This window comes from Saccopteryx leptura, chromosome 9 (genome assembly GCF_036850995.1).
Source record: "Saccopteryx leptura isolate mSacLep1 chromosome 9, mSacLep1_pri_phased_curated, whole genome shotgun sequence".
Lineage (NCBI taxonomy): Eukaryota > Metazoa > Chordata > Mammalia > Chiroptera > Emballonuridae > Saccopteryx > Saccopteryx leptura.
In genome coordinates, this window is record NC_089511.1 from 35126154 (window position 1) to 35146969 (window position 20816).

Consider the following 20816-nt stretch of genomic DNA (forward strand, 5'->3'; position numbering starts at 1 on the left):
AGTCAACCATAGCTACATGCCTAACAGAGAAGCCTTCTCTTATTTGCCTCTATCACTGTAGGAAATGACATCAATACTAATGCTAACACTAATACAGCTAGAATGCACAGAGCACTGACTTTGTGCCAGTCATCCTATGAAATCCTACATGTTTTATCTTATTTAATCTTTCCAGGAAACCAAGTAGCTTTATTCTAACCCGTTTCACTCATGAGCAAACTGAGGACCAGTCAAAGCGTCCTCACTATTGGTTTCTGGGAAAACTGCACCCTGGGGAGTGAAATTTCACAACCCAGAATCTGAGAATGTCATAGCCAATGACACAGACATGAATTACATTTCAGTGATTACAAAGCAGTTCAAGGCGATCATTATTCAAGAGTCTACGTAATGAAGCATTTAAGCTTTGAAATGCAGGAAACAAGAACTGATAGAGCAAACAGGAGGAGTATAACCCACAGTTACAGTTGGGGGCTCCATACTCCTTTCTCAAAAGCTGATGAAACAAGCAGACCAAAGCAATTAGGACAAGTATAGTAGAGATGAACTCTATAAACCACCTTGACCTACCTAACACTGACAATAGGACAACAGATTCTATTCCTGCGCATATTGAATACTAACCAAGGTGGACCTTGTTCTAGACCACTGCAGCTCATGGTCTGCTTTGTACAGCCCATGATCTAATGGCTTATTTTTAAGGGTTGCAAAAAAAAAAAAAAAAAAAAAGAAGACAAAACTAAACTAAACAAAGAAGAATATACAACAGAGACATTATATGGCCTGCAAACCCTAAATGTTTGCAATCTGGTCCTTTCCAAAAAAATCTTCCCTTCCTCTGTTCTACATCATAAAACATGTCTCAATAAATTTAAAAAGATTAAAATCAGACAGAGTATATTCTTTGACCACCGTGAAACTAAACCAGCAATTATCAACACAAAAATATATGAAAAAAAGTCCCCAAATATCTGGAAGTAAAGCAAACAGGCCAATGGAACAGAACAGTAGTCCTGTGGCAGATGCACAGAGACCTGCGGATGCTGTGTATGAGAAAGGAGAGGCTTCACATCGTGAAAGGATCAGCCACTTGGTGAATAGTGTTGAGACAACTGGCAGAAGTGCAAAAGTAGAAAAAAACCTAAACTATAAAAATGTTAGGAATAAATTAGAAGACTATGTTTACAACTTGGAGGAGAGAGACCGTTTTCTTGAAAGTGTAAATGCAATAGCAAAAAAAAAAGGAAACAAATGATACATCTGACTCTGTGAAAAATCCATGTAACAATGAATGCCATAAAGTGGAAATTCAAGTGACAAACTGGGGAAAAAAAATACTTGCAAAACATAAAACACAGAAATGACTAATAGCCAAAATATTTAAAGCACTCTCAAATGTCGGGTTTAAAAAGATATAAATACAGTACTGGCATACACATACAAAACAGAAAAATGTTCAAAGGCTGAGACGAGGCAGTCCATTGAAATTGAACTCAAATGCCTGTTATGAAAAGATGTGCAAATGCATCAGCAAACAGAAAAGATAATAAGATGTGCTTTCTTTTCATAACATTAATAATAATTAAAAGTGTGATCATGGTCAGCCTTGGGGACGGGACAGGAAATAGATTACCCCCTTGGTTGTTCATAGATTGAGATATTGTTTTTGGTTACAATTTGACAGTGTTTATTTAAATTGAAAACCCATAAATCTTACAACCAAGACATTGCACTTTTAGAAATCAGTTTTGGGGAAGAAATACCCACATGTGCACAGAGAGGCAGATCTGAGGATGTTCACTGCAAACGTTTTTATTGCAGCTAAGATACAGGAAGTAATGAAATGACTATCAATATAGAAACGATAGAGCAAACTCTGGTATTTCCGTGTTGTAAACTGAGTATTGGTTTAAAAAATAAGGTTGATGTAAGTGTTGTAGACATGGAAAGATCTCTGAGACATCGATGGGAGAGAAGTGAGTTTCTGAATGTGTTCAGTGTTATGCTATTTGTGTTAAGAACAACATAAGGCAGCAACTATTGTCGGCACACAACTTTCTATGGGTGTAAATGATAGAAAATGGTCTTAAAGGATAGCAAAGTGGTTAGTAGTTTTCTCTCCATAAAGAGAATATAGGTGATATTTGTTGTTTCTTTGTACTTTTGTATGTTTTCCAAAGTAGAAACTGTTTTTGAAAGTTTAGAAAAGGTGAAAACATGCGAGATGGTATCTTTTACGGCATATTTTCCTACTTTCTGAGGAAAAGCAGTCGCCTGCCGTTCTGGCCAGGGAAGTTCATTCTGCTTTCCACGTTTCCAACGCTGTTTACATTTATAATTTTATTTTATCCTTATAAATTCATCCTGAGCTGAGGGAGATAATCGCCTGTCTTGCAAGGGTGTCTGAAGATGTTTTAGGCATTTTAATTTTACTCTCAACTCTGATTCTAGGAGGGAAGAGCCAGCCTTTTCCCATGATATCTGAGACTTCCTTCTCTTACTGAATCGCCACGAGCAGTCTGGCCCCAGAGAACCGTCTTGACTCTGACTGTACTGAGATGAGGTCACCAGGGAGAAAAGAGAGCTTCATGAGGTCACAGGGTAAGTGTAATCAAACAGCCTGCATCAGGCCACCGCCATTCATGCTGCTCTTCCTAACCCTTAGGGCTCTTTGCAAATCTCACAGAGCATGGCTGCTTAAATTTCAATTTGTGACATAGCTTGTATAACCACATTGCATGGGCAACCATCTCTTTGAGCACAGAGGGGTTCTTTGGGGGCTTTGGAGGATGCCTGGAAGACAAGGGCTTGAGGCATTCCCTCTCTGCTCCAGAATGCTGGAGGGTATCTGGGAAAGGAGACTCCCAAGGGCGTAGTTTTAGGCAAACATCAATTTCTTCTCACAGCAGAGCCACTTGAAGCCCTAAGAATCCCGGCTCCATGTCTCAACGTCGGTTTGTCAGACCCAGGCTTGTGAAACACAGATGAGTGATGAGTCCATTTACAAAGTTGCAACTCCCCGCCCCCCAAAATAACAACAACTAAAAATGAAATAGACTAGACCAGTGCTTCTCAAACTTCAATATGTATCATCACACTGCTTGGGAAGCTTGTTAATATGCAGATTGTCACTGTTCAGGCCTGGGCGGGGCCCAAGATTCTGTAGATGACACTGGTGCTGCTGGTGGAGGCGCCACACTTTGGAAAGCAAAAGACAAGATGTCTGGTCAGACTGGAATAGACAGAACATATCAGTGCAATGCATATTGTAAGATTGCATCTTGTTTGGGGAACATTCATTTCAGATATGGAGGATGTGCGTACGCACACACACATGTGAATGCATGCATGCTGTGTTGGGACATGTACTCTTATAATACAGTCGAATGGAATCCAAAAGAGTGAAAAAAACATAGAAGTAGAGCTAAAAGTAAGATCAGAGTCAAAAGACCAACATTCAGGTGGATTTGGGCGATGGATCATTTTGACTATATTTTAAACATTAAAATGCCACTGTGAGGGACATACTTCTTATCTAGTCCCCTGTTGCTTCCATTACAAAAATTTGAACTTGTGCCATTTCCTGTGGTGACTGACGGCTTACACGGGAGGGGGGGGGTGAGAAGGGCAGATCTATTTTGGATTCTCATTTCAAAACCTCCCAATATCACCGAAATCAACTGGCACAAACAGAGCATTTGGAAGTCTCTTTCATAGAATTGGCCAAGTGTGTCTATCAATGGAGCACACGCAGCCAGGGCGGAAGAGCTCGCCAATGGCCGCTCCATCAACTTTGGCAGATGTGTACATTATGCCTTTTGATCTCCAAGGATGCTGTATTTAGATGACATAATGCGCTTTTGGTTATCTTTCTCGAAGGTAGAAGGGACGTAAGCAGATACCCACTTTTGCAAGATAAAATTAGCACCTCTTTGCTGGAAGATAAACATTTTCAGCAGGAAAGCCCTGATTAAAGTACAAAGCGGCCGAGGGGGTATTAGGCTGCACCCCTTTGAGTCAAATTCCTATTTATAATAAAAGGAAATAACATTGGTATGACCAGGGCGATGGGGAGAAGCTGCTGTTCCCGCCGCTCTAATGAAGAAATGGCCTCATGGGTAGCTCCTCTGCCGAGCACCACGGCGTGGGCGTACAGGGGCCGAAACCGGGTTTCGGGGGAGGAAAAGGCAGAGGGGTTCTGTGCAGAACCCTAGGTCAGAGCAAGGGCTCCGTCGGTCACGACACTGTTCCACATGCCAGGGCTGCTGTGAGCAGCTGTGCAGAGCTGGGCCAAGGGTGTCAGTGGGGCTGGCATTCCACCCAGGGGCGACTCAGCAAGCTGTTCGCCTGGTGCAGGGCTGGGTCTGCCCAGAGCAGGCGCCGTTTGGGTGATTCTCGCCAAGGCGCTATATGCCCTAGCCACGACAGACCTATTTCCCTAGACTCCGTTTTTTATTTTTTGCCAATTTCCACCTTTGCCCTTTGTCCCCAGAGACTTTGTCCCCTGAAATGTCTCTTCCTTTGCACAGCGTTCTCTTTAGGAGCCGGTCATGTAACTGAACTGGAAGGGTCTCGCACCTGTCTGCGACTAGGAAGATCAGCTGGTGGTGCACATTGTTCTCTAGACTTTTCATTTTTTTCCACCAGATGGCTAGCTTTCAAAGTCAGAAAATTGTAGTGTCAGAAAGCGTTGTCAAACTGCATTTGTTTGCTGAGACTCCCTGTAGGCCGGTAGCTACTCCTCTACCTTTTCCTTTTCCGTAGGCAGCATTTATGAAGGCCCACCATTCATTCAACAGCGGGTTGCCTGCTGCGTGCCAGTCACTGGCGAGAATGAAGATCCATGGTGATGACATAGCCAGGGGTCCCCAAACTCTTTACACAGGGGGCCAGCTCACTGTCCCTCAGACCGTTGGAGGGCCGCCACATACAGTGCTCCTCTCACTGACCACCAATGGAAGAGGTGCTCCTTCCGGAAATGCGGCGGGGGGGGGGGGAGGGTTCAGATAAATGGCCTCAGGGGGCCGCATGTGGCCTGCGGGCTATAGTTTGGTGACGCCTGAGTCAGTGTTCTGTCCTCACCATCCAGCAGAAATGACAGACCATGCTGTGGTGAGGGTCACAGGAAGGGGGACAGCACAGGAGAGCAGCAGCAGCCCTAGCTACTTCCAGGCTGAGGCATGAGAGGAGGAATGAACGTGCATGTGCAGAGGCTCAGAGTCTGGGTGGACAGAGGAAAGACGGCGTGGCTGGGCTGTGGTGATGGGAGAAGACGGCCCGGGGCCAGCACCCAGCACTTGGAGCCCCTGTAAACCACATGGATGATCCCGGGCTGCCGTCCATGAGTGATGGGTCAGCCACACGTCCCAGTGTGCTTGTCCCGAGCTGTGGCTGTTGTTCCACTATAATTCTTAACACCCCTTTACTCTCAAAATGTCCGGGTTTGAGCAATAAATGATACAACTATACTATGGAAGATTGTAAGCAAGAAGATGACGTTTTGACTGAAAGGCCACTCTGGCTGCTGTGTGTGAGTGACTCAGAGGGGGCGAGGCGGGGGTAGAGCAGCCGTCAGTCAGGATGAGTGCATTGGGAAAAAGAGAGTCATCAGAACTGAAGAATTTTTGGACACTAACTCTGAGCTGACACTAATTCCGGAAGATTCAAAATGTCTCTGGGGCCCCCCAGTCTGAGTAGGGGCTTGGAAGTCAGCTGACCAACGCGTTTTTAGCTCAGGTCTGTTCCAAAGTGGGCCCAGTGGTCTCCAAACCGGTGCTGTGGCTGTTTCCCAAATGCAGAATTGGAAGTGGCATTCCCAGCAGCTGTCAGCATCCCCCTTCAGGGAGAGGCTGCGTGGGAGAGGGGAGAGCACATCCAAGAGGATTCGTGGGCTGCTGGCTGGGCTGCTGCTCCCACAGCTGATTGCGGCAATGCTGGTTCCCGTGACGCTGCCATTTATGCTGACCTGCTGACTCAAAAGTAAGTACTGTCTGGAGGAGGGGCTGCCTCTCGCTTTCAGGATTTGCCCCTCAGGTCAGAGCTCACAGTCCAATGCTTCACAGGACCTGTGTTAACCGTCTACCTCTATCTTATGGTTGCAATGGACATAAGCACCACACAGGTCTTCTGACACTCCCTCTGCACCAGCTAAGAGGGACTCCAAAATCACAATGATGTGGCCTGACCTGTGGTGGCGCAGTGGATAAAGCATTGACCTGGAAATGCTGAGGTCGCCGGTTCGAAACCCTGGGCTTGCCTGGTCAAGGCACATATGGGAGTTGATGCTTCCAGCTCCTCCCCCCCTTCTCTCTCTCTGTCTCTCCTCTCTCTCTCTTTCTCTGTCTCCCTCTCCTCTCTAAAAAATGAATAAATAAATAAATAATTAAAAAAAAATCACAATGATGTGCACATTCACTGACATCTTCTTTGATCATTATGAGGAGAAACACTGACCCAGAGTATATTCTCTGCTTGTTTTAAGGGCAGTACGTTCAAAGTGGGCAATGAGTGGCCTGGGACCACTCTTCTTGCTGTGGAGGGTCTTCCTTTCTCCCTTCTTCCTGCTCTCCTTCTGTTTCCCAAAGCTCTTCATCACTCCTGCCTTTGGGAAGGGACCTGTAGGTAGTCATTTACACCTTGGTATGAATTTCTGTCTCTGTCTTTCCATCCCTATTTGGGTGGATTTTATAAATCACATTTTTTTTAATTAAGTGAGGGCAGGGGAAGCAGAGAGACAGACTCCTGCATGCACCCTGACTGGGATCCACCCAGCAAGTCCCCTATGGGGTGATGCTCTGTCCATCTGGAGTGTTGCTCTGTTGCTCAGCAACTGAGCTACTTTTAGCACCTGAGGTAGAGGCCATGAAGCCAACCTCAGCGTTGGGGGCCAACTCACTCAAGTCAATCTAGCTATGGCTGTGGGAGAGGGGATGAGAGAAATAGAGAGAGAGGTAGGAGGGGGAGGGGGTATAGAAGCAAATGGTTGCTTCTCTTGTGCGCTTTGACTAGGAATCAAACTCAGGGCATTCACACACTGGGCTAACGCTCTACCACTGAGCCACCAGGCCATAATCATATCTCATTGGGAGTGAAAGTAAGACGTGTTTCCCAGGAGACACTTCAGTGAGAAACAGCAGGGGCAGAAGAGGCTTTCAAGGGTGCCCATAATGTTGCGCGGACCACCCTTGCCACCCTTCTCTGAGAACAACCAGTTTTAGGTGCTCTGCTCTCCAGGCAGCCCTGGCTGTGGTAGCTGGACCTGCTTCTCCAGGGACAGTTCCTAGAGATATCCCTTTGTACACCTAACATTTCACTTTTACTCTAAATCTACTTCTGATGGTAGACACGCCCTCTGCAGCGTCTGGCCCTGTGCAGATTAACGTGTCAGAACTCACTCCCTTCTCTGACGCTGATTTCCCCAGTAGCTTCCCTGTCATCACTGCACTCCGCTTCCCGATGCAGCATGCGCTTAGCTCACCTGGAAAAACAGGCCCATCCTTGGGTCCTCACCTCCAAAAATATAGGTTTTCTTTTAATTAAAAAATAAATATGATGAAAAGAGAGCTTCAATGTCATTTCAGTTTTATTTTTATTTTTATTTTATTTTATTTTATTATTATTATTTTTTAATCTTTTCTGAAGCTGGAAACAGGGAGAGACAGTCAGACAGACTCCCGCATGCGCCCGACCGGGATCCACCCGGCACGCCCACCATGGGGCGGTGCTCTGCCCACCAGGGGGCGATGCTCTGCCCATCCTGGGCGTCGCAATGTTGCGACCAGAGCCACTCTAGCACCTGAGGCAGAGGCCACAGAGCCATCCCCAGAGCCCGGGCCATCTTTGCTCCAATGGAGCCTCAGCTGCGGGAGGGGAAGAGAGAGACAGAGAAGAAAGCGCGGCGGAGGGGTGGAGAAGCAAATGGGCGCTTCTCCTGTGTGCCCTGGCCGGGAATCGAACCCGGGTCCTCCGCACGCTAGGCCGACGCTCTACCGCTGAGCCAACTGGCCAGGGCCTCATTTCAGTTTTATAGTTTAGTATTGATTTTATTTTTGTTACATCTTTGTGGGCCTTGTTTAGGTCTTCGACTTAATCCATCCCTGGCTACTTCATGGAAACTTCTTGCTTAAAACCTTTGAGAAATGCATCCTTAAAAGAAATATTCAAGCCCTGGCCAGATAGGTTGGTTGGAGTGTTGTCTCGAAGTATAGAAGTTGCCAGTTCAATCCTCAGTTAAGGCACATACAGTAACAGTTCAGTGTTCCTGCCTGTCTCTCTCTTCCTGCATCTCTCTTTAAAAAAAATCCCTCTGAATCCTTAAGTATCACTTAAGTATCAATCTCAACATTTCATCCAGCCCAGAATAGATTAATACAAACCTTAAAAAGATTATGGTGCTGTCTGCACTTGTATATAATAGTCAACATAAAAGCAATACTGGCCCTGACTGGTTGGCTCAGTGGTAGAGCATCAGCCCTGTGTGTGGATGTCCTGGGTTTGATTCCTGGTCAGGGCACACAGGAGAAGCACCCATCTGCTTCTCTACCCCTCACCCCTCTCGCTTTTCTCACCCTCTCTCTTTTCCTGCAGCCATAGCTTGATTGAAGCGAGTTGGACCTAGGTGCTGAGGATGGCTCCAGGGCCTCCACCTCGGGTGCTAAGAAGAGCTCGGTTGCTGAGCGATGGAGCAACGCTGCAGATGGGCAGAGCATCGCCCCCTAGCGGGCTTGCTGAGTGGATCCCATTCAGGGTACATGTGGAAATCTGTCTCTCTGCCTCCCCTCCTCTCACTAAATTAAAAAAAAAAAAGCAATACTAAATCATGAAAAAATGTAAAGAAATTGAGCAAAAAGTTGAGAGTTATAATTAGATTTTAAAATAAACATATTGAATGTGATTTGCTTATTGCTTCATCTCCTGTTAATCGCCTTTTTTATTATTTTTCTATTTTCTGTCATATATTTCTCTGTTTCCCCCTCTATTGGGTTGTGTGATGTTTTCTTACTAATCTGTTACAGTTCTTTCTGTTTCTGGGTTTCTAATGCTTTTGCAGCCATCTTACTTGTTATATAGATTTATCTTTCTAGATTTTAATTTTTTTCTTGAAGTTTAACTTACAACCAAGAAAGTATTTAGAGTGTACAAATCTGAAATGTATAGCTTGATGAGTTTTACATATGTCTACACCCCGGCTACAGAATATTATGTTTCCAGCACCCAAGGGCCCTCCCCCCCCATCAGCCCTGCCCCTCTCAGGCTATACTCTCCCCAGACACGGCCTCTATTCTGACTCCTACCCTCCGTGCATGTGGAACATTATCACGTTTCTTCATCACATTCTTGATTTGGATGCCATGATTCGTTGGGGTCTGTGAACTCAGACCACCATGGTCTGGACCCCACCTTGTCAACTTCCAGGATCTCAAGAGTGGGACTCCCCTGAATGCACCCCATTCCCCAGTATTGCTCAATTTCTCATGGCATTCTCCCTGTCCAGCCTCGACCCCCACCAAGGCTGAGCCAGAAGGTCAATGTCAGACCCCTGCCCAACTGTTCTTGGCTAAGTAGTGTGAGAGAAGCTTGAAAAATTTGAACTGAAAAGTGTACTTAAGATGACAACCTCTATATGTATGTGTCATCCTTGAACCAAAAGCTGAATCTGAAGGTCACAGTCTGAAGACCTAGTTCCCAATCCTAACTCTCTCAACCATGGAGATTACAGGTAAGTCAGTCCCTCACCATCTGTAAACATTAGTTCAGTGAAGGCAAATTCATGGCATGCTGGTCCCCATGCCTCCCTCCTGGCAGACATCACTAATCGATCACCCTGCCCTGTTGAAGGAAGTATCTAAATCAGCTTTTCTTTACACCAGCTGCATAGTAGGGTCCCTGAGAGCTTTGAAAATATCCTGCTGCCTGGGCCCCACCCCCAAATATTCTGATTTAATTAGTCTGGGGGCGGGGCAGCTTTGGCACTGGAGTTTTTAATAATCTCCCCTAGTGATTCTAAAATGTAGTCCAAGTAGAGAACACTTGCTCCAAATCAAGGAGCTTGGGAAGCCACACCCAACAAGCAGGTGAAATCAATAGTAATTCTGCTTTGAGCCTTGGCCACCCTGAGCGGTTCGTGGACCGGAGACTTCAGGCATCCCACGGCGCTGGTTAATGATGGACAATTTTAGCCCCATCCAGACCTCCACTTTAGACCCCCAGAAATTCGTTGCATGCTGCACAGGAAGGCCCTGGACAAGATGATTCCGAGGTGCCCTGCAGCTCTGACAGTCTGTGATTTGGCCTCACCCACAGTCCTCCACCATGTGTGGGTGTGGATTTTAAGAGCTGCCATGGTCAGGAGGTATCTGTTCTTATATAAGTATGGCAATTTACATATTTTCTTTTACTCTATTTTTTAAGATACATTCTTAATTAATAGAAATGTTTTCTCCATAATCTCTGTAAATAATTTCCTTAATATTAATCTCATTTGTAAAACTATTCTCTCTTAAGAACCTGTGACAAGGCCCTGGCCGGTTGGCTCAGTGGTAGAGCGTCGGCCTGGCGTGCAGAAGTCCCGGGTTCGATTCCCGGCCAGGGCACACAGGAGAAGCGCCCATTTGCTTCTCCACCCCTCCCCCCTCCTTCCTCTCTGTCTCTCTCTTCCCCTCCCGCAGCCGAGGCTCCATTGGAGCAAAGATGGCCCGGGCACTGGGGATGGCTCCTTGGCCTCTGCCCCAGGCGCTAGAGTGGCTCTGGTCGTGGCAGAGCGATGCCCCGGAGGGACAGAGCATCGCCCCCCGGTTGGCAGAGCGTCACCCCTGGTGGGCATGCCGGGTGGATCCCGGTCGGGCGCATGTGGGAGTCTGTCTGACTGTCTCTCCCTGTTTCCAGCTTCAGAAAAATACAAAAAAAAAAAAAAAAAAAAAAAAGAACCTGTGACAATTTAAAAATATGTCTTTCCCACAAAACCTATTTCCTAGTAAAAGTCTGAGTGCACACAGGTTCTTTCTTTCTTTTTTTTTTTTTATTCATTTTAGAGAGGAGAGGGAGAGACAGAGAGAGGGGGGGGGAGGAGCTGGAAGCATTAACTCCCATATGTGCCTTGACCAGGCAAGCCCAGGGTTTCGAACCGGTGACCTCAGCATTTCCAGGTCGACTCTTTATCCACTGCACCACCACAGGTCAGGCCCACACAGGTTCTTTCAATTCAGAGGCAAAGACCTGGGGTTGTTTCCACTAAAGTTGGACCGATGCAAGATGTGGCTGGGATATAAGTGCTCATGTCTCCTTGAAGGGGCTCCTTGAGTGCCATTAAAATGTGTCAAGGGTCATCATACGACCGCTGACTCTATTTTATTATTATTGTGACTCTAACTCAAAGAAATAAACCAAAATATGGTGAAAAGCTTTATGAGTAAAATGATTCTGTTACAGTGATAAACGTATAATATAAACGTTAAATAGTGGAAACGGGTAACAATTGGGAGGAGTATGACTCTCTATGAGGGTACTTTCACACATTTTAAGAGGTCCATGCTGGGAGGCAGGAAGCCGGATGGAACGTATAGCCACATCTATGATTACAACTACATATATAGAAAGTCAAGAAATAGTTAAGAATAAAAGTTACATATAGAAAAAGTCAAGTTCATAGAAAAAGTCAAGAATAAAAGTTACAAGACATTAACCAAAGGTAAACTACAGAAAAGAAAAAAAATACCCCTAATCCCACCATTCTATTTTTCAAGGACTTTATATTTGCAGAATGACAGCCTTGTTCTAATTTGTGCATGGTGCGGGCACTTGAAGGATATCCTAGTGCTGCTGAGAACAGCCCGTTTATGTTGAGGTGTTTTTCAGCAGTGGAAGATTTTATTATCTGGTAATTAAAAGAGGAAGGTAAGAAGAAAACTTCCAGATCATTATTTGCAGGTAGGAAAACAGATCCAGAAATGCTGAGCGATATGCCCAGGGTCACACAGCACAGAAGTGGCCACAAACAAACCCTGTTTCTTGAAGGCAGAGTATCCCTGTGCTCGGGCTGCCCTTTTTTTTCTAGCCCTTCTTGTGATATGGCTGCATCCCATTTTAAAAAATGAATTACTGCTCTCAACACACTCAGGTATTTTTGTTTTATAGTCTGAGAAAAATAGCAATACATACAAGAATTGATATTTATTGCAAACCAGTACTTCGCCCAGCTTGGCTGCCCTTTTATAGACAGGGAGCTGGGTCCAGCAAGGGCAAGCGATTTGCCTGAGCTAACACAGCTCCTGGCAGGCAGAAGCGGTGTTGGGAGTGGGTCTGCGGGATACCCCAGCCCCCAGCAGCCGGGCTGCCTGGCCTCTGTGGCAGGGCAGGTGGTGGCAGTCTGAAAAGCCCCCTGGGGCTGCGAGCAGAGCCAGCCTCAGGATGCAGGCCTGTTTATCGTCCCTGGGGCTCTTTGTGTGACCATAAACATGTGTGAAGGGCAAGGGCCGTGGGCTTTGAAGAGAGTGGAGAGGAGGGCTCCCTGCGGGGTTTGCTGTCCAAACAGATGCAGCAGAAACCAGGCAGTGGCCAGGGCAGCCTGTGAGCCTGAGGGGGTCTCCCGTGCCTTCATGTGATGACAAACCATGTCACTCCCATGGCGAGGCCGGCCGGTGGCCGCCAAACTTTCCCCCCCTGCGAGCCCTGGAGCAAGGGTGCTGTGCTCACCCTGCCTGTGAGCACCCCAGGGCATCTGCTGCCAGCCAGGGCTTCCGTGGGACAGATACCAGTCAGATTGGCTGAGTCCTTGCTGCTGGGGGACCACACCGCCTGCTCCCAACAGCTTTATGCTCCCGGTGTTTGAGAACGGAGCCAAAGTTCCCAGATAGATTTCTGGAGCAAGCCTTGCAGTCTGTGACCCGCTCGAGTGTGAGGAGGAGGGGCTTTTGGACAGTATGGGCCGAGGTCCCAGACTCCACACTTTTGATGTGACATGCACTTTTTGTGCTCTATTTTATTCAATCCTGAAACAACTCCCAGAGGTGGGGAACATTACTGTCCCCGCTTTACAGGTGAGCAAACTGAGGCTCAGGGTGTTGAAGTAACTTGCCTAGGAGGCGGGCTAGGGTTTAGCCCTGGGCAGTGTAATGTGGGTTGTCCCTGCTGATATTGATCCCCTGATATCACAGCACAAAGGCTACAATTTGGGCTCTGCCAGCAGATGGCCTGACTTTGGCTCCTGACACTGTCATTTTGTCACTTTCCAGCAATCTGGTCTTTAGTGATTGACTGACCGACCTCTCTTTGCCTCAGTTTCCTCCTCTATACAATGCCGGCAATAAAAGCGCCGGCCTCAGGGGGTTGTTGTGAGGGCCGGATGAGCTTTTCCTGTAAGCCAACATAACGGCATGAAGCTCCTGGCAACTGGCAACGCCTCCATGAGAGCCACCTGTTGTTACTCCCATTATTATTCCGGATAGCCAAGCCTCATCTGTCATGTCTTCTCTGGGAAATTGAGCTTGTTTTTCTTTCCCTCCATTTCCCCGTTTTAACTGTGGACAATGACAGTTGACGTCAGGGTCATTGAGAAGATGGGAGATGATGCAGGTATAGCTGCTGTTTCAAATATCGAGCGTCTGCAGAAACTTGTGGACCAGGATATTTTTATTTCAAATATTCCCTCTGTCTTCAGATGCGCTGCCCAGTCCTTGCCCAGAGCACGATTCTTTCTGACAATAACCGTGCAAGGAACATAAAATTCGACACGTTGAAGTGGCATTCAACCAGGAGAGGGATTGCCTTTGTTAAGTGCCGATGTTTGCTGGTAAACTTGGGGAAAAAAAACCAAAACCCAAAAAACAAACAAACAAAAATGAAAACGAAGTGAAGTTTGGTGGCCCAGTTGTTATAAAAGAAAAGAAAATTGCCTTCCGTGGAGGCTGAAGCAGCTTTATGACAAAGAAGGGAAGGGAGAGGCTTAATGAATTATTTTTTAAGATCATGTTTGCTTAGGAGCTGCTACATTCAAGTTGTGACTTAGGAACAAATAAACTTAAGATTGGGTTTAGCCTCCTTTAAGTTGGTTTCCCCTGATTGCAACAGCGCCTGAGGGGCAGCGGCTTTTGTAATGGTCCCCTTGTCCTCTGTGTCCCCATCCCACTGTGGGGGAGCAGGGGGCCGGGTGGAAGCATGGAGAGTCAGGATGACCATTCCTGCCACTACCCAGCGGCGCTTTTCTCCTTAACCTGCGGTCACACCCGTCCGATAAGTCAGAGAAGTGAAGAGGGGAACTGAGCCCGTGCATGCGGGCACAGGAAGGATGGAAATCTCTCGGCTTTGCTAATTGGGGGTTCTCGTCTCATTTCAGTTAGGTTCTGCTCTTTGTCTGAGCAGACAAGATAAGAAGGAAGCTGGGGTTTTCTAACAAGCCTGCCTGGCAGGGCCGTGTGGTCACTTCCAAGTGTCCGCAACAGCAAGAATCCCTGTCTGCCTGGCAGGAGAGTCAGTTTCCTCAGCAAACATTGGTGTGCTGTCGCTAGGAAAGCTGGAGGTGATTCTAAGCCCCTCTGAGATCCAGCTGCGGACGTCGATGGAGCTGGGATGCCACTGCCCCTTCCCTGGGCAAGCGCGTCCTTCGGAGCTGCTCGCCTGTTCATTCATTAGGATTACACACTACTCTGGGCAGCCCGTTCCTCTCCCAGACCACAGTTGCTTTCAGAAAACAAAGAAGCATCCATTTATAAAGGCCAGTGCGGCGGGCTTTTATTGCCTGTTTGGAAATGATAAAAATCAAATCAAACAATGTAGAACTGTGCCCATTTTTGTGTCTTTTCATCAAAAGGACTGGGAAAAAACAAATAACAGCACATTAACATTTTTTATTTACCCAGAAATGTATTTTTTTTAAAAAAGGGTTCAATGAGTTTGTAAATGAAAACAAGAGGATGTTGACTTTAAATTTTTAAAGCTTCCGTGTAACTAACAGCCCAGACCCCAAATTGCATGTAGCCCTGATAATGGATGTTTTCTCCTATCTGAATATAAAAAAAAGTATGATATGTTATATTGACATTCAGGCTAAATCTTGCCCTTATAAGGTGCCTGACATAAATAGCTTTTATTATGTAACTGTTAAAGAGAAAAAATACACACATTTCTTAAAGGTCCCAGCTGCCATTGTTATCGTTCGAGACATAAAATTGGAATCCCAACTTCCAATATCAAATTTTAGCACAAACGCTATAAAATGTATCTTGTCAGAATGTGTCAGAACCGCTAAGCTCTTCGCAGCCGAACATGCTGCAGCTGCTGCTTCATTCTGAAGGCTGAGAGTCAACTTCTGTGTGTCCTCCCCGGCGAAATAACGACTTGGTCCCGGTTTCCACGCCGCCGCAGGGCTGGCCGGGGAAGGTGTGGGCTCAGAATTGCCGTGTCCTACGGCCGCTTGACGGGGTGACACGGGTCTGCGGGGCCGAGCCCCAGGCCTGGAGATAGGAGCAGCCGGCAGGAATGCCCGGAATGTTTTCCTTCCTTCGGACTCTGTGGAGGCACACAGACCATGGGGATTCTGTCCGCGGTGACAGCCGTAACATTTGCCAGAGCCCTGGACGCCGCTGTAGAAATGGCATTGCCCACCCTGAAAGTGAGAAGGTAACGTTTATTTTTGTATTTTTTTCTCTCTCTCCCATATACAGACTGTAGAAAGACCACCAAGCGTGGGCCATTTTTTTTTTCCCACCATGATGTACAATTCACATTTGTTAATCAAAAAAAAGTGCCCGAGGTCATCCACCTAGACTTTTTTTTTTTCCCCCTTCTTAAACAGGAAACGGGTTTCAGATGTTTATATGTTAAAAAGTAGGGCTACTAATCTGCTTAGCCATTTACCAGACCCTGGCTAACTGTCTCTTACATTTTAACGTTCAGACCTCATAGCATGACATTCATTTGTATCTCTCTCTTGTGATTTAGAATTTAAAAAAAAAAATCTTTCAATAGTCACCTGCTTTTTGAGACAGTCTAGTGGAGGTTAAAATAAATGAGTTTGGTGTTAAGTGAAACTATGCCCTGACAGTTGTGTGAGGCCCTGGTGCTGCGTTGTGTGTTTGAGAATTCAACACTCTCAGGCAATTCTTTAAAATAAAATGTGTCCCCAAGTATTTTCATGTGTCTGAGCCACAAAATGAATGTCTGTTCGGGCATCTTATGCAGATCCCTAATAGGGATACACCTAGGCACGCAGTTAAGAACTCTATAGCAAAGGCAAAAATATATTTCTTTTAAATAATGGATCCTTTTTCCCTTTTGATCAGCATGGTATTGTCTATGGTTCCTCTCGATATGAGGCTATGGGCAGTCACAGAGAATAATCCCTTTCCCTGGGAGCCCCCCATCACCTGATGTTTGGAAATAAAGGTTTTGGTTTTACGACTGGATTTTCCCCCTCTCACCTCTGGGCTGATAATTTTAAATAGTCTCCCTGGTTTTGGGGCGGCAAATCAATATATTTTTCCATGTTGGGGAGGTTTACATATTTATAATCCGAGAGAAAGGAGCGCAAACAGAGGGGAGTTGAACACTTTTTAAGTCAATGTGTTTGTATTGAAATCACTGGCTGGAAGGCTGTTTTAACTGTCGAAGTCCAAGCAGCAGGAATTCTATCATTTGCTCACCCTGGATCTGGTGGCCCTACTGTTTACCGGCCTGAGTCCGACCAAATGCTTTCTGTCAGCGGGTCGTGGAAGGAGGCAAACTGATGGCTGTTGGAGACATTTCATCAAGGAGAGAGAAACAGCTAAATTGAAATGAGTTCTTAAAATCAATCCTGTATTCTCTGGCTCGGTAAAAAAAAAGGTATTTGTAAAAATGAAAACATAAACAAAGAATCGTTCTCAATTTCCCTACAAGCATCCTCGCCCACCTCCCACCCCCCACGCATGTGTGTGTGTGTACGTGTGTTCCCGTGAGGCAAAAATACATTTGTTTTCTTGTTCATCAGAGTTATCAGAAGTGGTTGGAAAAAGATTAGTACAAGTGTAAAAAAATGTATGTTAAATGTCCAAACTCCTTTAAAGAGGGCAGGATAGGTAGGTATGATAAAACAAAATTTAAACTATGTTTTTTTTGAAAAAGAACCCATTTTGATTTCTTAAAGCATGTTTTAACTCAGCATTCAGATGACACAAGACTACCCCAGCGTAAGCGTTAGCCTCCAGTGCAAACCCAGTGACACAGCAGTGAGGATGCCACCCGATTGACATGTGAGCAAAACTAACAGAAAGTGGTTCTATTATGAGAGGATACGCATCCCTCCACGTGTGAGCGCCCCGCAGGGGCTGACCCGTGTGGCCCAAATGCAGCAACCTCAGGTTCCTGTTCCAAACTGTGTTGAGGGTACTTCAGAAAACTCCCCGAAAAAGAAAAGATCTGCTTGGCAGGACCCCGGGGAAAGCACCCGGGTGCTGAAGCAGCAGCAGAAAGCGGGCTGAGCATCTCCACAGCCACTGAAAGGCCGAAGAACAAACTGACAGAAGAAATTAGTTTGATAAGAGAGGTCGGATAACAGCCGCAGTTTCGGTGCTGGTGAAGTCCCCACATCTGGTCAGGACTCAAAGTGCTGGGTGAAGAGTTTTCTTAGCCCTCCTATGTGAAAATCACAGGGGATAAAACACTTTGGGCCAGTACTTTTTTTTTTTTTAAATGTCTCTTTGAACAAAAAAAAAAAAAATGACTAAGTCTGCAAATCCAGGGCAATCACCATGTCAGCTCAGAGCCGAGATGTTTCCCAAATGCACACCTGGACGATGTAAATCACCCCAGCGGTAAACACTTCAGGCTGGCCGAAGGCAGCAGGCAGGTCCGGGGAGCATCCTCCCCCAGCCAGGTCCATAAACCTGGGCTGGCCTGCACTGGGAAGCGCTCCGTTTACAGGGAAAGACCCCCTCCCAGTCTGGGAGCGGAGTCCCTTTATAGCGGTTGCACAGATAATGGATAGAGGTACTCCCACCCGCGCCACTGGCAGACGGGTCCTGGGCTGGTATCAGGGAGTGAAGCTGACAGAGGTTTATGCCGTTATAAATGGCTTTATGATACCTAGAGAGGGGGACCAGGGCTACGGGCTTTCAAGGTGGCTATTTTTGAAGGCAACATGCAAAGATAAAACCTAAAGAAAAAAAAAAAAAGGTTTGTTTTTAATATCATGCCAGTAAAGATCCTAACAATAGTGAGAATAATAACCAAAAGATCTATATGAAATATCCCCAAAGTTAGTAGAAATCAAAGCAGCATTCCCCCTTTTAAGACATAAGGGATTAAAATATTACAACAACAGTTCTCTCGCTGTCTTAAAATCCTGACTCCAAATGAATGACTATCCCTTTGGTGCATAAAAATCCCTGAATGGGGGAAAGCGGATGGCAGAATACATCTCAGAGAAAGATCACTTCTGTGGGAATTTCTTTACATTTTAAGGCCCTACTTAAAACAGACAGACAAACAAACAAATAAACAAACAAACCACACACACATATATATATATTAAAAAAAAATCCCGAAAACTCTCTTTATAATTATCTGGCTAGGAGGAGTCTTTTAAATGATATCTTCTGTCTTTTAGCCAGACAGACGTGAGGACACGCAATGTAAACATGATAACAGCAGCCTGCAGTCCGGCTTTTTATGGCTCTATTCCTTCCCCCACAGCACGGCTTTGAGAAATGCGGAGAACTCAGAGCAGCAGTCACCCGGCCTCCAGGATCAATCAACCTTGCACCAAAGAAAAATAACCCAGAGAAATGACTCTGCCGCGCCCGAGATGAAGCCGGGATCAAATGCTTGCTGATCAGAGCAAATATTTAAATTGGATAAGTCAAATTGAGCATTATTAAATAAAGCTTATTTAATATGTCTCGAACAGAAAATGTCTTTTGAAGAACAACGCTCAACCCAATATTAGAAATCTGGCTGACTACATGTCTTGGGGCTGAATCGGCGAGCACGGGAATTTGTGTTAAGACGAAAAGTGTGGGGCTCTCTCCCTTCACAAATGACTTTCTTTTTCCCCCTCATGTATGAAATAAAAGCAGAAAGGTCTGTAGGTAGCTATGGAAATCTGTTAACGCCATGTAATAAATACGAGACAACTGACCCGTGTTTTATGGTTTATTCAATCAGACAAAGTGCAGCCTGGCCCCCTCGGTGACATGGGTGACGTGCTACGAGCTGGGAACACCGGTGTGTGGGGTGATGTTTCCTCACCACGGGGCAGCGAGGTAGCAGCTGACCCGTGCTCTCACCAAACCTAAAAACACTCTCTAATGGGTTTTACAATATTTACATTTTCAATTTTATTTATAGGACACCAGATGTCTATATTCAAAAGAAAAAAAAATCATTTAAAATATAAAAACCCACCCCTTCCCCACGTTCACTGCTGCTTACTAGGTAGGTATGCGTGCTTTCCTGTCGCACGCGTGCACGTGTGCAAGCCAGGTCGAATCAGGGGGCCGTGGTTCCCAGAAGCTAGGGAGGTCAGAGACAGGGCATTGTTCCATTTTCTGCAAGACTGCAGGCACGTCTTTATTTCTGGACCGCGTTTTCTCCTTCCGTAAAAAGGAGAGAATGTGCCGAGGCTCATCCTGATGATGAGCTCTTTAGCCCCTCTCAGCGACCACCCCTTGCTCATTAAATTCTTCTGACAGACGGAGCGGAGTGTCTGAGAACCAGAGAGGGCTGGGTAAGCCTTTCCCAGGCCACAGCGTGTGAGCTTGGGTCAGGGAGTTACTGTCCTTCTTCCTTCCTCCTTCAGAATGGCCTTAGAACAGTCAGCCCACATCAGGGGGATGGAAAGGTGCTTCAAAAATGCAAGTTGATATTTTTATTCACCGTGTTGTTCTCATTGTCAGCTGACTTGACACACAGACCCAACAACAGAAATGCTCGACCAAGAGACCTACGCTGACTTATCTGCGTGAAATGTAGTCACGCCTTCTTTCTAAGCAAGATTCTGCATTCCCTTCATGAAACCCCATCTCTACTACGGCCCTTGCTTGGGAGAGATTTTCTCCTCTTTCCCCAGCACAGCAGAGCAGTTTGACCCTGATCCCTTCCTGTGAAGTTACACAGGACAACAGCAAGAGCAGTAAACTAAAGCCTCCTGCACAGGAGAGTTAGTGATGTCCTGCTGAGAGGTGGGCACAGGGCGACGGTCCCTGGAGCTCTGAAGGGCTGGTGCTGTTCCAGGCGTGTTCCAGGCACACGCCAGTGCCTCCTTACTCCTGGAGAGCTGTCACTGCCCATGCTTAGCACACACTCCCGACCATTGTACACAGTGCCTGAAGGCACCCGTGGCCCTGGAGATGGACATTGAACAGCACAGCAGGAACGGCAGGCAACCCAACTCCTTTTCAGGCCTTTGTCACCCCAGAAGACCAAAGTATAGCTGAAAATGTCCTAGGAGGGAGGGTCTCCAAGCGTAGCCTGGAAACGCCGCCGGGCGGGGCGGGCAGGCGGCTTTTGAACAGCTTCGCGTGCTGCTTTAATTCCTCTAACAACCAGGCGGCCCCGTTTACATTGCCGGCTGGGGCTGCACAACCTTACACCTCTTGAGCATCAAAGCATGAGAAAACAAGGCCCGGAGGGAGGCTGTGTTTGTAGGACTGGATGTGTGGCCTGCTGGGGACACGGGGAAGAGAAACTAGAAAGGTCAGGAGATGGGCTGACAGATGGATGGGGTGGATGGGAGGTGGAGAGGAAAGCTCAGGGTTAGAGACCTGTGGAGAGGGGAAGGTGGGCGGTGTCAGTCAGCAGCCAGGTGGGAGCTGAGAAGAGGAGATAAACTGGGGTGGGGGCAGGGT